The sequence below is a fragment of the Panthera pardus genome, unplaced genomic scaffold, assembly GCF_024362965.1.
Source record: "Panthera pardus isolate Hobbes unplaced genomic scaffold, ASM2436296v1 HiC_scaffold_17, whole genome shotgun sequence".
Taxonomy (NCBI): Eukaryota; Metazoa; Chordata; class Mammalia; order Carnivora; family Felidae; genus Panthera; species Panthera pardus.
In genome coordinates, this window is record NW_026526732.1 from 102377016 (window position 1) to 102390013 (window position 12998).

Genomic DNA, 12998 nt, shown 5'->3' on the forward strand with positions numbered 1-12998 from the left:
AGCTCAATATCAACTGCAGCAGAGGCCTGGCCATCCCACTAAAACAGCAATCCCAACCCCTTCACGCTGCCCCCTTACTTTGCTAGATGTTTTTCTTTACTCCTAGAGCACTCCCTGAAACCCGTGAAAGAATGATATAATGTCTAAAAACAAATAATAACAAGGCTTTGCTACTCATAATATGAGCATACACCAAAATGCCAGAGAAGCATGTTATCTCTTAGTGAGGCTGTTAACTTATGTCTCCATGTAAACTCACCTGGGAGTAGAGACAGGCCTTTCAGGTTAAAAAAGAAATGGCTAGGACCCAATGATGTGTGGGTATTTGGCCTGCAGAAGCACTCAGTTTTGTATCTTTTTTAAGCCACAGACTCAGGAAACTAAATGACAGAACCTACCCCTTTTTTTAATTCTGAAAGACAGCTCCATAGATAAACACACAGAACCCCACATAAAAATAACCTGTATATTAAAAACAATAAATGCATATTAACTAAACATACCTAGAAACAATCAAAAACATGAGGAAATTAATATTTGATAGGAAACAGGATATATGGAGCCACCACTGAACATGGTTTCTAGATAAGCACCAGCAAGACCTCAAGCCAAATGGGCTTCATTTACACCATTTACCTTTTTCTTCAATTAAGAGGAGGGAGGTGATTTAAAATATGAATCCCAGGCAATCCTTTTCTTCATAAGTATTAAAATGCCAGCAGTGTTGGCATACTTAAGGCTGAACTAAAACATAAATGGTTTGTAAGTTGTAGTTCTTCCAGCTGGAACACCTCGATGACCCTTATCAGGTCAGAAGAGCATCCTTGCAGAAAAATGGGTCCAAAGCACTATAGTAATGTCCCCAGTATAAATAGAAAGTCAAGTTCACCACAGAGCTTCTGTATCATTCTCTTAAAGAAAAGTAAGTATGTTCCTGTAAGCCCTAAGCTCACAGGCAATCATACAGCCAATGCTAAATAACCCAGTCTTCAAGGGATGTAATCATATGGTTAAACTTTTCTTTTTTTTTTTTTCCTGATTGCTTTTACATTCAAATTAAATGAAAATCCCACTTGGGAGCTCCAGCCAAAGGTTCCCACCTTGAAGGCTTTTTAAAAGAACTTAAAAGAGACCTTGAGTCACAGCCTTATTCCTTACCCTAGGCAAGCTCCAACTGGGGTCAGAGGAGGTGACCTGTGGGCTTCCCACCCGCGTGGCCTTCAGCTCTCGGAGGACAGGCGGTAAGTAATGACGCGTGGCAAACAGCGCACGCACACAGGCGTGTGCACCACCCCCCAACACACACACAATTCTTGTGAGCTGCTATTTGCATCCTCCCCTCCTCTTCTGAAGTTCAAACTATTTTAGGTTTTTGCAGAGAGAACCACCTCCTTCTCGTGAGTAGGAGAAAGTACTGGAACACTTGGAAGACCAGAGAAAAGGACTCCCAGACCCAAGCAACAGCTAAAGAATAGGGAAAAGACTGGGATTAATTGGAACTGGGGTCGTTCCCTTAATAAGGTATACTGCTTTCGTTATGATAATAAAACATTCCGGGAAGTAAGTTGCGAGGCAGAGAAAAGGAAAGAAACTCTCTGTCTCTGTCCCTGTCCCTGTCTCTGTCTCTCTCTCTGTCTCTGTCTCTCTCTCTCTCTGTCTCTCTCTCTCTCGCCCTCTCCCTCTTCTGAAGGAAGCAGCAGCGTCTCCTTGCAGAACGACAACCCTGAGGATACAGCAGTTGTCTTCAAATCTGTGACCATAAAAAATCATTATCTCTGTGAAATACAGCAATTTGGGAGATAATCAAACGGTGACCAGGGGGCAGAGCTGCCAATCTGAAGGATTATGCTCCCGCGCGCCCGCCTGCGCCTGACCTTCCTGGGAGCCAGCTGTCGGCGCGGCGAAGACGCCCCATCCACTCCGGGCACATTCATTAGGCTGCCTTCGGTGCATGAGCCATTTGCATAACACCCCGGCTTTCTTAATTAGTACTTCATTTCTCCCTTGACTTATTTTGTGGCTAAGTTCACTGCCCCCCCCCCCACCACCACCTTGATCCTCTTTTCCCTTGCTGAAATATATGAAGGAGGAGAGGGGGTGGGCCAGAAGGGTGAGAAGGAAAAACGAATCGGACTTGCAAATTAAGGCACTGGTAATTAGTCTATTAATATTTCCAGATTTGCGTGAGGTTTCTTCCTGGAAAAACTAGGAAGAGAGACTGCTTGAGGAGAAATTTATCCTCGAAACTTCTAATTCCACTACCCGCCAATGGGCAGCGGGAAGGATAGACAGTGCAAACACGTTTGCCTCCTTCTCTGCCCCCTTACTTAGGGTACACACTATCAGGGGGTGATAAGTCGCTGGTGTTGGGTTTTCCGAATTAATATTAATTCCATCAGAGGGAGGGATCATGTCTATCCACTCATCATTGAGCTGGTCTCAAATTCTAATGGGGAGTTGGGCAAATCTTCTCCTAGCTGTTCTGTGCATTTCCAATTTCTTACTCAGAAATCTCTTGCTGAATTATTCTATACAAGTGAAATGAAAAGATGAGCAAGTATATTCAACATGTGAGTACTATAGTTCTTTAGGGTAGATAATTCGGATTCAAACAAAACCCAAATACTCTGTTAAAGCAAGGGTTTATTTTACCTGATCTGAGGAGTAGAAATGCCTCATCTTCCCTGCTTGACAGCTACGGCCTGTGAGATTAGTAAATCTCAAATTCTGCTCATGAAGAGAAGGCAGATTCTGCTGCGTGGGCCTGGGGGACATCTGATATCTTCCTAGAATAAAACAGAAAGTGACCTTTATTAAAAGCCACAATAAGTGATACTTAGTCCTGAGATATATGGATGACATCGATAGAAATAAAGAATTATTTCTAAAGAGTCTCACTTATTTCTAGATCCGCTACATTCCTCTCATTTCTTTAAATATTTAAACTCTATAAAGTAAATCATTCTATTTGCACTACAATACCCATAGGAATTTTTTTCAATCAGATATTTAATAAATCTTGAATCTTTATACTTATAGAAAGTATAATGCTAGACAGATTAGACTCAAAAGGTAAGGAAAAAGAATTAAGTCCTCTTGAACTTGTAGTCGAGTTGAAGAGAGATGACACATTCATAAGCAAGATGGTAACTATTCCATGGCAATGAATAGGTTAACATCGTGAATGAAGGTGTCTTGGCCCGAGGTTTTATAGACTTATTAGAGATGGGAAATCATCTGTTGGTTGCTCCTGTAATGTGAGTCCCAGGGTTATTGACCATGTCCTGTCTCTCTGCACCTATATGTAACAAAATACTTCCTATGACCCAGGTTCCTCATCGATATACAGAAAAATTCAATACACTACCAATAATTCAATACACTACCTGATGCTTCTCAATGCCAATAAAAAGATTAGTTGGTGAATGTTACATGATAATAGATTGCTCACAACTTTATTCTTTATTTCCATGGTTGAAAATAATTGAAATGAAAAGCTGAAACCTAAATACAAGAACCTTTAAGTATAACTGCCTGAGGGGAAAAAGTCTTTAAGGCAGACTTTTTAATTGTTTCAGTGATTAGAAAAAAAAAAAAAACAATAATAATAACCAACTACATTTCTATGGCATTTGTGCTCAACATGTTAATTACGTCATAATCACTTAGAAAATTCTTAACCTCATTTCTTTAAATATGGCTTGAGTTTCCTCCTCCAGTGTGCTCTGTAACTAAGCCAAACATAAAGTTTATAACTTCAATGCAAACAGTATCTTAACAATACAGAGGGAAGGCGTGCTTTCTAAAAATCTCTTGTAACCCCCAAACACCTGAATCTATTTTGTTGTAACTTTTAAGCACACACATACATTTATACAAATAAAAATAAATAAATAAAAAGGAGACTTTGAACATTAATTCAAGAAAGGACACTTTCCGACTCCAAACTATTAATTTGGAGAATGCTGCAAGCAACCTAAGGAAATAGTTTTTAAAAAGGAATTACACCTTAAAAAAAAAGGATACATATTCAGAATTTTCTTTTCCAGACTATTTTTTCTTAAAAAGTAAAATTTATAAATTACAATTGTGTGGAAAATATAGATTTTCCATTATATATGCATATACACTTGTACTGAGAATAAACACATTTATATATGAAACAATATGCAAATGATAATTTTTATGACTAACAGATTCTCTTTAATATGTAATCATGCACACATGCATAATTTATAAGTAACATATACCTAGTCACATCTCCAAATGCATTTCCTTTTTATTAGTTCTTATTCATTCTTTATTTTCAACTGAAATCAAATCATTCTTTCATCAGGGACTTTTTCCTCTCTCTTAAAAAGAAAAAAAAAAGTGAATGCAGTAATTGAATTCTGACAATTAAAAGTCTGTAAGAATTCCATCTGCAAAGTTAAAAACACACAGGGCAAAGGAGAGGCCAAGAAGTTATGTTGGCAGCAATATATATTACTCATGAACAATAAGAGGGGGTAAAATAGTATGTGAAGCGATCATTTGAAATGTTAAGCTTTGAAATATTTGCCCATAATGTTATTTTAACATAGTTGGTTGCACTGAATGGATGTGGGTCTCTGTCCCAAGTGATACTTCTGTGAACATAAAGTGTCTGCAGGTGTTTGCCTCCAGGTAGGTCACTGAAAGACAATGCAAATGAGGACAATTTCCCCAGTAGCAGCAACCATAGAAATTAACAAGCAGAAACCTGGTAGACACTGGCATCCTTCTCTATAGCAAGATAAGTTTCGGGGCATTTTAAAATTTGCCCTCCATTAACTCCTGGATTACCCCATCCCTCATGTGTGCCACCAGGTCATAAGCAAGGAAACTGAATATAAGAAATTCTCAATTATCCACTTACAGAATATGCACTTTATATTTTATGCAAGGCATATGTGATACCCCACAATGGCTACTGGCTGCCCTGAGCCTTGTGTTTGTTTCTGCAGCATACTCCTCTCTGTCAAGTGGCCAGCATTTTGGGCAATAATCTTAGTAGGAGCTTCAAACAGACAAACGTCTGTCTCTCCCCCACAAAAGTTACATACTATATTTCTATAGTATGTACAAAAAGAGTAATCTTTTTGTAGCAAATCTTGTTTTAGATTATTACTACATACACTAGTTCACTCTGACCATTTTGTCAGTACAGATCATTGAGAAGAGGTTAAAAAAAAAAAAGAAAGAAAATAATTGGTATAACGAGTCAGGCTTTTTTATGTTACTTAATGCTCTTCAAGATTCCATGAACTATTAATGTTCCCATTTCACAGATGAGGAAACTAAGGCATAATGTATTGAATAATTCCCTGAATACCACAGCTAGAAACAATGATGTTAGTATTGAAGCCAGGTTGCTCTAACTGTAATGCACTTGTTTTTTTCCACAATAAAATATTGTTTGGGCCTTGTATGTTCAGGCAATTTTGCAAATGGTTTGGGTAATTGCAAAATGAAAGGCATCTACAAAAAGGAACCATTCATAGTTCAGTGAAACTCATTTAATGAAGCAGCTCTCAGATGTATATAATATATATAATAAAATCACTGAAATTTAACAACAACCTAGAATGACAGGACATGCATGCAAGTCAAGTCTGGCCAATGTAGATAAAACAGAAGAGATGGCCTACTGAAAATGTTTCTAGCATTCTGACCAAGATTTTTCATACATATCCTTGTAACTTATGCCATTGCTGGTAATAAAATAGGAACCCGAATTCTACAACACCGAGGCAATGAAATGTCCTGCTATGGGACTGCATAGCAACCAGATGTCCACAGTGGAAGGTCTGGGAAAGACAATTAAATACAGTACTTTCCCTCCAGGGCAATATTGATCAAAGGAGTAACACATATACATGCTTCATCATTCAAATGCTAATGAATCTATAAACCTCATTATTTCTTATCTATCTTTTGAGTTTCCACAGCAGTTTTTGGTGACATACCATATTTATGCCAGTAATGTTTGCACTTTTTATATGCATTTTCTGAGCCCAGTAACAGACAGGAAACCATTAGCCAAGGAAAAAACATTATATGAATATAATCCCATAGCATGCATTATTTGCAGACTGAGAATAAATACAAACTTTTCAACTCTCTCTCTGCTTGAAGTGTAACTTGTGTCAAACTAGGATTATTACTAGCTAGAATAACAACAACAAAACATTTATAAGTGAGACACCAGAAAACATCCACAATGTGAATGTTGAAATTTTCAGAAGGTCAATCCTATGAAAATGTTACTATGTGTTTTCACACATATTGCATGATCTCTAGACAACCATCAGAGGGATCAGCAAGAACCAGCTGAAAAAAATTAGAGATAAAAAACTCCTTTTCTTTTCCACTGGATATCCTTCTCTTTCTTTATCACACTTTTTTTTGTCATCATTGTCATTTTATGTTTGGTTTTAGAGAGTACTGTGATATATTGGAAACACCAGGACATTTGGAGCCAAAAAGATTTGGGTTCAAACCTGCCCTGCTACTTATTTGCAAGATGACCTTGAGCAAGCTAATTCATCTCTCTGAGCCTGGGTGTTTTCACATGTAAAATGAGGATAATAATTATTATTGCTAGCTATGTGATGTAATATAACTTATTCAACATTTCTGAAATGTGGGCTCCTTCTTTATAAAATGAAATTAATATGTACTTTATAGGGTGTGGCAAGGATTAAATGTGATAATAGCTCCACACACATAGCACAGTACCAAATACCCAGTGGGTTCTAGGTAAATCAGTGTCAGTAATTTATGCTACAAATCCATGCTCCTTGAAGGATATTTATAAAATAATACCGACAGTCAGAGATAATTTTTGCCTATTTTGGTGTACTATCTTCTTTCTATGTATATACTTTTGTATGTAATTGAGATTGTATTTATCCATAGTTTCATAGTTGCTATAATAATTTATCATATAATGAATATTTCCCCCAATAATATAAATTCTTCATAGTCAGTATTTCAATATTAGCATAATATCACACTTTGGGGTATAATTTGTCTAATTAAATTATGGTTTTGCTATGATACATATTATTCTCTATCATTAGCCACATTTCGGAATATTTCTTTAGTCTATTTATTAAAGTGCTTGTCTGTAGCCATGTGCCACAAGATACATTGAGTTGGAAAAGTTTGGGGAAGGGAATACAAAGAAGCATCAATTTCTGCAACAGCAATGAAAGAAAGTTCAAGGAAAACACAATATTGATACAGTGAAGTGTAAGGAAGGAAAGGGAAATGAGAAAAACACAACAAGGAGACCTCCTTTTCAAAGCCCCTGCAGTTTGACAAATCTATAATTCAAAAAAAAAAAAAAAACTACTGACTAGAGAATTTCTGATATTCCAGGGAGCCCCTGTATATGAAGAAAAAAATCCTTAGGACAGATCTGAAAGCCATGGCATCAGTGGCTCAAATGCTGTTATTTTGTACACATTCAAGGTGGGACTAGAAAACATTATAAGTTCATAGATCTGAAAATTAGGCATGGCTTTAAAATCCTTCAGAAGTGCAGGAGAGACCTGTCACTGATGTCCCCACTTCTTTTTTTTTTTTTAATTCTCCCGTAAAACCACTGCCAAGCTTTTCTTGCAAAATTACGTGTTAAAAACAAAACAAAACAAAACTCCAAAGGGCTTTACAAATCAGCTCGATCCCCCTATACAAAATGTACATTTGTTAAAATGCAAAACAAAACATGCTGGCATTACATTTAGATGGAGAATGTGAATGACAATAACCAACTACCATACCTCTGTTCCCTTTGATAAAAGAGGCTCCTTATTTCTCAACGCAAACTGAACCAACATTTCAAAAGTAAAGGTAGAGGAAAAGAACACGGGCAACAGAGGCCAAGGAGCTTGGATCACAAGTTGCAGACCTTTTACCCAAGTCATCCTTGGAGGGCAAAAGCATTTCTACACACTCAGACTTGGGAGCAGGATCATCTTGTGAGCTAGGCAGTCCACTGCATCTGTTTTCTTGGATACTGTGAGAGGAAGGAGTTTGGCAAATTTGAAGAGAAATGTGATCTCACTCCTTCCCATGTAATCCATGAAAGGTGCTGAGGAGAGCTTTTCCACATTCAACAAGTTTGTTTCATCCCTTATTAAGAAACTACATACATTTTCCTTCTTCTCCAGTCTTTCCTGTTCATAGAGCCTCCTTATTGGGCCTGGGGTTTCGTCTAAACAAAATTACCATAGAGCCTGGGGTAGGACTCAGTTTTTTATCCTATTGATCTTTACATCTGGTGGTTGCAGTTGTAGCAATAAATTTCTGTTTACTGGAAGTCCCCTGGGCATGTGACTTGACACTAGACTTGGGGAGGAGTGTGGAAACACACCTCCCACTTGGAGCACATGCTTTCAGAGCTTCCAATCTGACAAAGACCAAAGTACAACACAATGCCCAGAGGAAAGTACAAAACAAGAGGAATGGAAATCCTTCACTTCTATCCCTACCCACAGAGCTAACTATAGCTTTAAAGATACGGTTTAATATAAATGGTATATGTGTTATATCAGGAGTCACAGAGTATGACTCAAGTCAAATAAATCCACGTGAAAATTTATGTTATAAAACAATGTTCTTTTCTATTTATAACAACTTACGCTTAGCTATCCAAAACCCTACCAAAAGGATGCCATACAATCCTAAGTCATCACAAAGGCTACGTCAAAGTAGACAATTATCTCACAAAGTCTGTATGTGGGATATATTGTTCAAAATCCCTAAACTTCCCGTTCCTGTACATCTCAACAAGTGCACCTTCAGTTTTCAAATGCCTGATATTATTTCTGTTTCTTGTCAGAGACTCACAATCCTGTTCTATGGCCAAACTTGAAATCTTCACGGATGAATAAAAAGATAATCTACATCAGAGAGTACATTTGATACTAGCATAAAGCTGAGTCAACTTGCTTCATGTATTAAATTCCCCTAGAAAGAAACATCTAGTGCACCTTCTCACAGAAATCCCTCCCCTGTCGCCTTGCACACCTTTTGCCATTGTGTCATTCTAGCATTGTCCAGTCACCCCACTCATTTCATCCTCTGTGCTTGTTTACTAATATGACTATCATCCACTTTTTTTGTTATAAATTATCTTCTAAAACTAAACTGGGGCAACCAATCTCATTTTCAGCAAAAGACCTCAGGCTGAGCAAAGAGTAGAGTCCCAGAAGTGAAATAGCAGGGTTTTACTTACTACTGTATTCAGTCTATTCATCGTTTTTTTATTGGCATTGCAATGACATTTGGGGAAAACTTTATTGTAAATTTTTTAATGATCTGTTTAAAGGCTCACAATTAAATAACTACTATTAATTCCCAATACAAATGAATACTGGATACATTAGTACCCCTGATTTCCATAATTGAGGGAAGAGTTGTGGTAAAAAAAAATCTTGTAAGGGAAACATGAAGAACTGTCTCAGACTGGGTAGAATTGTAATACAACAGCAAGAGAATTATTTAGAAATGTGTTCCACTCACTTTACAAAATTCATGAGTGGAAATGGAGGAGGAGCAGAGAAGAGGAAGCAGAGAGGGAGAGAAAAAGGGAAAAAGGAGAGACTGAGCATATGAACAACTTTTAGTTATTTTCAAATATGCGGGACTTTTTATTACGTGATATTTCTCCGTGGCAAATATCAACCTTAGTGGTCAATTTTCAGAACTAACACACCTTAAGAATATCTATAAATTGATAATTTACATAGACTGTTTGTTTTTGGTTTTTTGTTTTGTTTTGTTTTGTTTTTTTTGCCATTTTCTGCACTGGGCTCCTCCATTCCCTTTATGCATTTAGCATCGTGCTCTGCTGTGGTCTATGAGACGACACTCTGGTCTTGAGTCTCATTAAGGGACAGACTGACTAGATGACCTTCATTTCAACAAGTCATTCATTCACTGGGCCTCTCTATGCACCCGTATCCTGTTATAAATGTACTTGGAACACATTCTAGAGTGACTAAATCATTTTAAGCTCACTGGCTTCTATAAAATATGGTTATTTCTCTCCACGAGTTTGATATCACCATTCATTTAAAAAGAAATGCTGATTATCAAACCAAACCAGAACAGAAGTGACAAAGCAAAGATTAAACAACCGTGGGCATTCACCAATGATTTCCAGAATACAAATGATCATGTAAGATATAGTTTATTGTACTAAGCCACTTTTATCCAAATTTATCAAGTGTTCATTTTAATAACTTTCACTGCCTTCCTTCCACCATTTACATTTAAATGCAAATCTTATTTTGTGATTCTACTAAAGATCTTATATAGAACCAAGGGAAATTACTATACAAATGCCATTACCTAGAAGTTTGAAATCCTAAGACTACAAAAGGGTTAATTAATTACATTATCTGTAGCATTACCCTGGCTACATTCTGCCTGGAAGGCATATGGATCCACTCAGCTGCTGAATTTGAAAGAGCTGTGTCCTTTTCGTGCAGAAGAAAAATCATCGACATTTCTACCCCCACCGTAAGCACTAGATGTTTCTTTCCCCCTGATTATTGTGTTTCTGATGAAATAATTAAAAGAACCAACCAAAATGTAAGTACCAAAATATTTCATGCCATCCTGAAAATCTGAGTATTGCATAATATATTTCAATCAGTTCCTACTTATTAAGTTTCTATTATGTTCTAGACAAAGTGCTAGACATCAGGGAGGGCTGGAGAGATTCAAAGATGAATGAGACGCAGGGCTTGCCAACCCGGAACTCATATCAAAATAAGTTCATAAGAGGTTAAGCAAAAAAGAACATTAAAAAAGGATCCCAAGATTTGATTTGCTAAGAAAGCAGTGATGGTGTGTCAACCATTTGCTTAGCTCTTTACTCAATCCAAATTAGCTGTATAATTGTTTAGCTCATTTAAGATTTTCCATTCTCTTCTTCCTTTTCTCTCCTTTTTGTAATTTTCCTCCTTCTTAGTTCTTTCATCTTTGTGTTCTCTATTTTTGCTTTTTCTAAAAAACAAGCAAAAATGAGGCCTCTAACAAATGGACATAATATCATAGGAAAAAATGCCAAATGGGGCGCCTGAGTGGCTCAGTTGGTTAAGCGTCCGACTTCGGCTCAGGTCATGATCTCGCGGTTTGTGGGTTTGAGCCCCACATCGGGCTCTGTGCTGACAGCTCAGAGCCTGGAGCCTGCTTCGGGTTCGGTGTCTCCCACTCTCTCTCTGCCCCTCCCCTGCTTGTGCTCTGTCTCTCTCTCTCTCTTACAAAATAAATAAATGTAAAAAAAAAAATTTAAAAATGCCAAATGGCAAAGGGAAATTTAGGGTAGATAAGTGATTGAAATGGGATAAAATTAGTATACAAAGTGTACACCTGTATATAAGAATGGATAGCAAATGACCTCTGAGTTCCCTAGTGGCCAAAGACGAAGGAGGCATCATTCTTAGTTTCCTCCAAAATATTAGTAGCATTTCAGCAGCTGCCAAGAAGCAGCAAGCTTATCCCAGTGTTAAGTTAGACAGAACATTCTTAAGTCCACAAGAATGGATGTTGTATGGAGCAGCAGACAATATTCTCCACAATATTAACCAGTCAATTAACCAGTCAGAGTGTGGTGTTTGCATATGAAACACCAGAGATTCTATTTGGTGGAATGTGGTTGTGGAGAGAAAGAAAAAGTTAGAAACATGAATCATGTACAACATGAGGTTCTCTCTCTCTCTTTGTATGTACAAACACACACACACACACACACACAATTTAAAATTAACATTTTGCATCAGATAGTTTCCCTGATTTAGAAAGTGTTAACTCCATAATTCATAAGAGGAGAAAGAAAAAGAGAATCGACAAAGAAAAATTCCTATTGTGTGGGTAACTCTTACTCCAACTCAAAGACTTACCAAATTAGAAAATGAACAACAGGACCACTAAAATTGATATCAGTAACAAAGCTTTAGAAAAAGATAAATACTAAAGCTAATCACAGAGTTAAACACAAAGACTAAAGAAGACAACTGATGGTTTTAATTGAAATCAAAATCAAAGGAGATTACTTTAAAAAATTGTTGTCCTCAGTCCTCCCCCTCAAAAACAAATTGTTTAGAAAATTCTCTTGATGAATACGACATGAAATTATCTGAAGTTAAAGTATTTAGCTTATTACTACTCTAGCTATAACCAGCATTGAGTCTGAAAAACTGCTTATATAGATGGAAAGTTCTTATCAAAGATACACTTATAGGTTAAAAATATTATTGGTAATACTTTGTTTTTATGGAATTACAATATTTAAAAAAATTTAATGTTTATTTTTGAGACAGAAAGAAACAGAGCACAAGTGGGGGACAGGCAGAGAGAGAGGGAGACACAGAATCCAAAGCAGGCTCCAGGCTCTGACCTGTCAGCACAGAGCCCAAAGCAGGGCTCAAACCCACAAAGCGTGAGATCATGACCTGAGCCAAAGTCTCCCTCTCAACTGACTGGGCAACCCAGGAGCCCCATTCTTTTATGGAATTACAATATTTAATTTAAAAGGTCCAGTGTTACTCTATTTTTCATTTTCAAGAATTTTTTTTTTACTTTCTGGTTAGCTTTTTTTAACATAATGATTTATTTCTATTGAACTTAGCAAATAATATTTTTATTGAAATGATTGCAGTTGTATTATTTAAATTTTTATAAGTTTCTGTTTTTACTTGACATTCTATGATAGGTTTATACACTTTACAATTTTGATTTGCATTGCAAATTTATCACTGATTCCTTTATGAATCTTGATTATTTAAAAAATAAAATGCCATGATTATCACCCAATGTTTCCAAATGATGTACTATAAATATTAAAATGTTTTTCTTGCCCTTTTGTGCTGGTGTTGCAATCATAAATAAGCCCGAGAAATGAAATTGCTCCCACTATCAACTGTATATGTCAACCATCCGCGACAATTTCTCCAACCCAT

The 12998-nt window shown here is 36.8% G+C and overlaps 1 long non-coding RNA gene across 1 annotated transcript in view; it reads right to left on the reverse strand.

The window, feature by feature from the left end:
* Window positions 1–1258, reverse strand: part of LOC128777696 (uncharacterized) — a 477594-nt gene extending 476336 nt beyond the window's left edge. Inside the window, exon 1 of the long non-coding RNA XR_008422995.1 lies at window positions 1159–1258. This is a non-coding gene — a long non-coding RNA (uncharacterized LOC128777696). The remainder of the gene's footprint in view (window positions 1–1158) is intronic.
* Between the last annotated feature and the right edge of the window lie 11740 nt (window positions 1259–12998).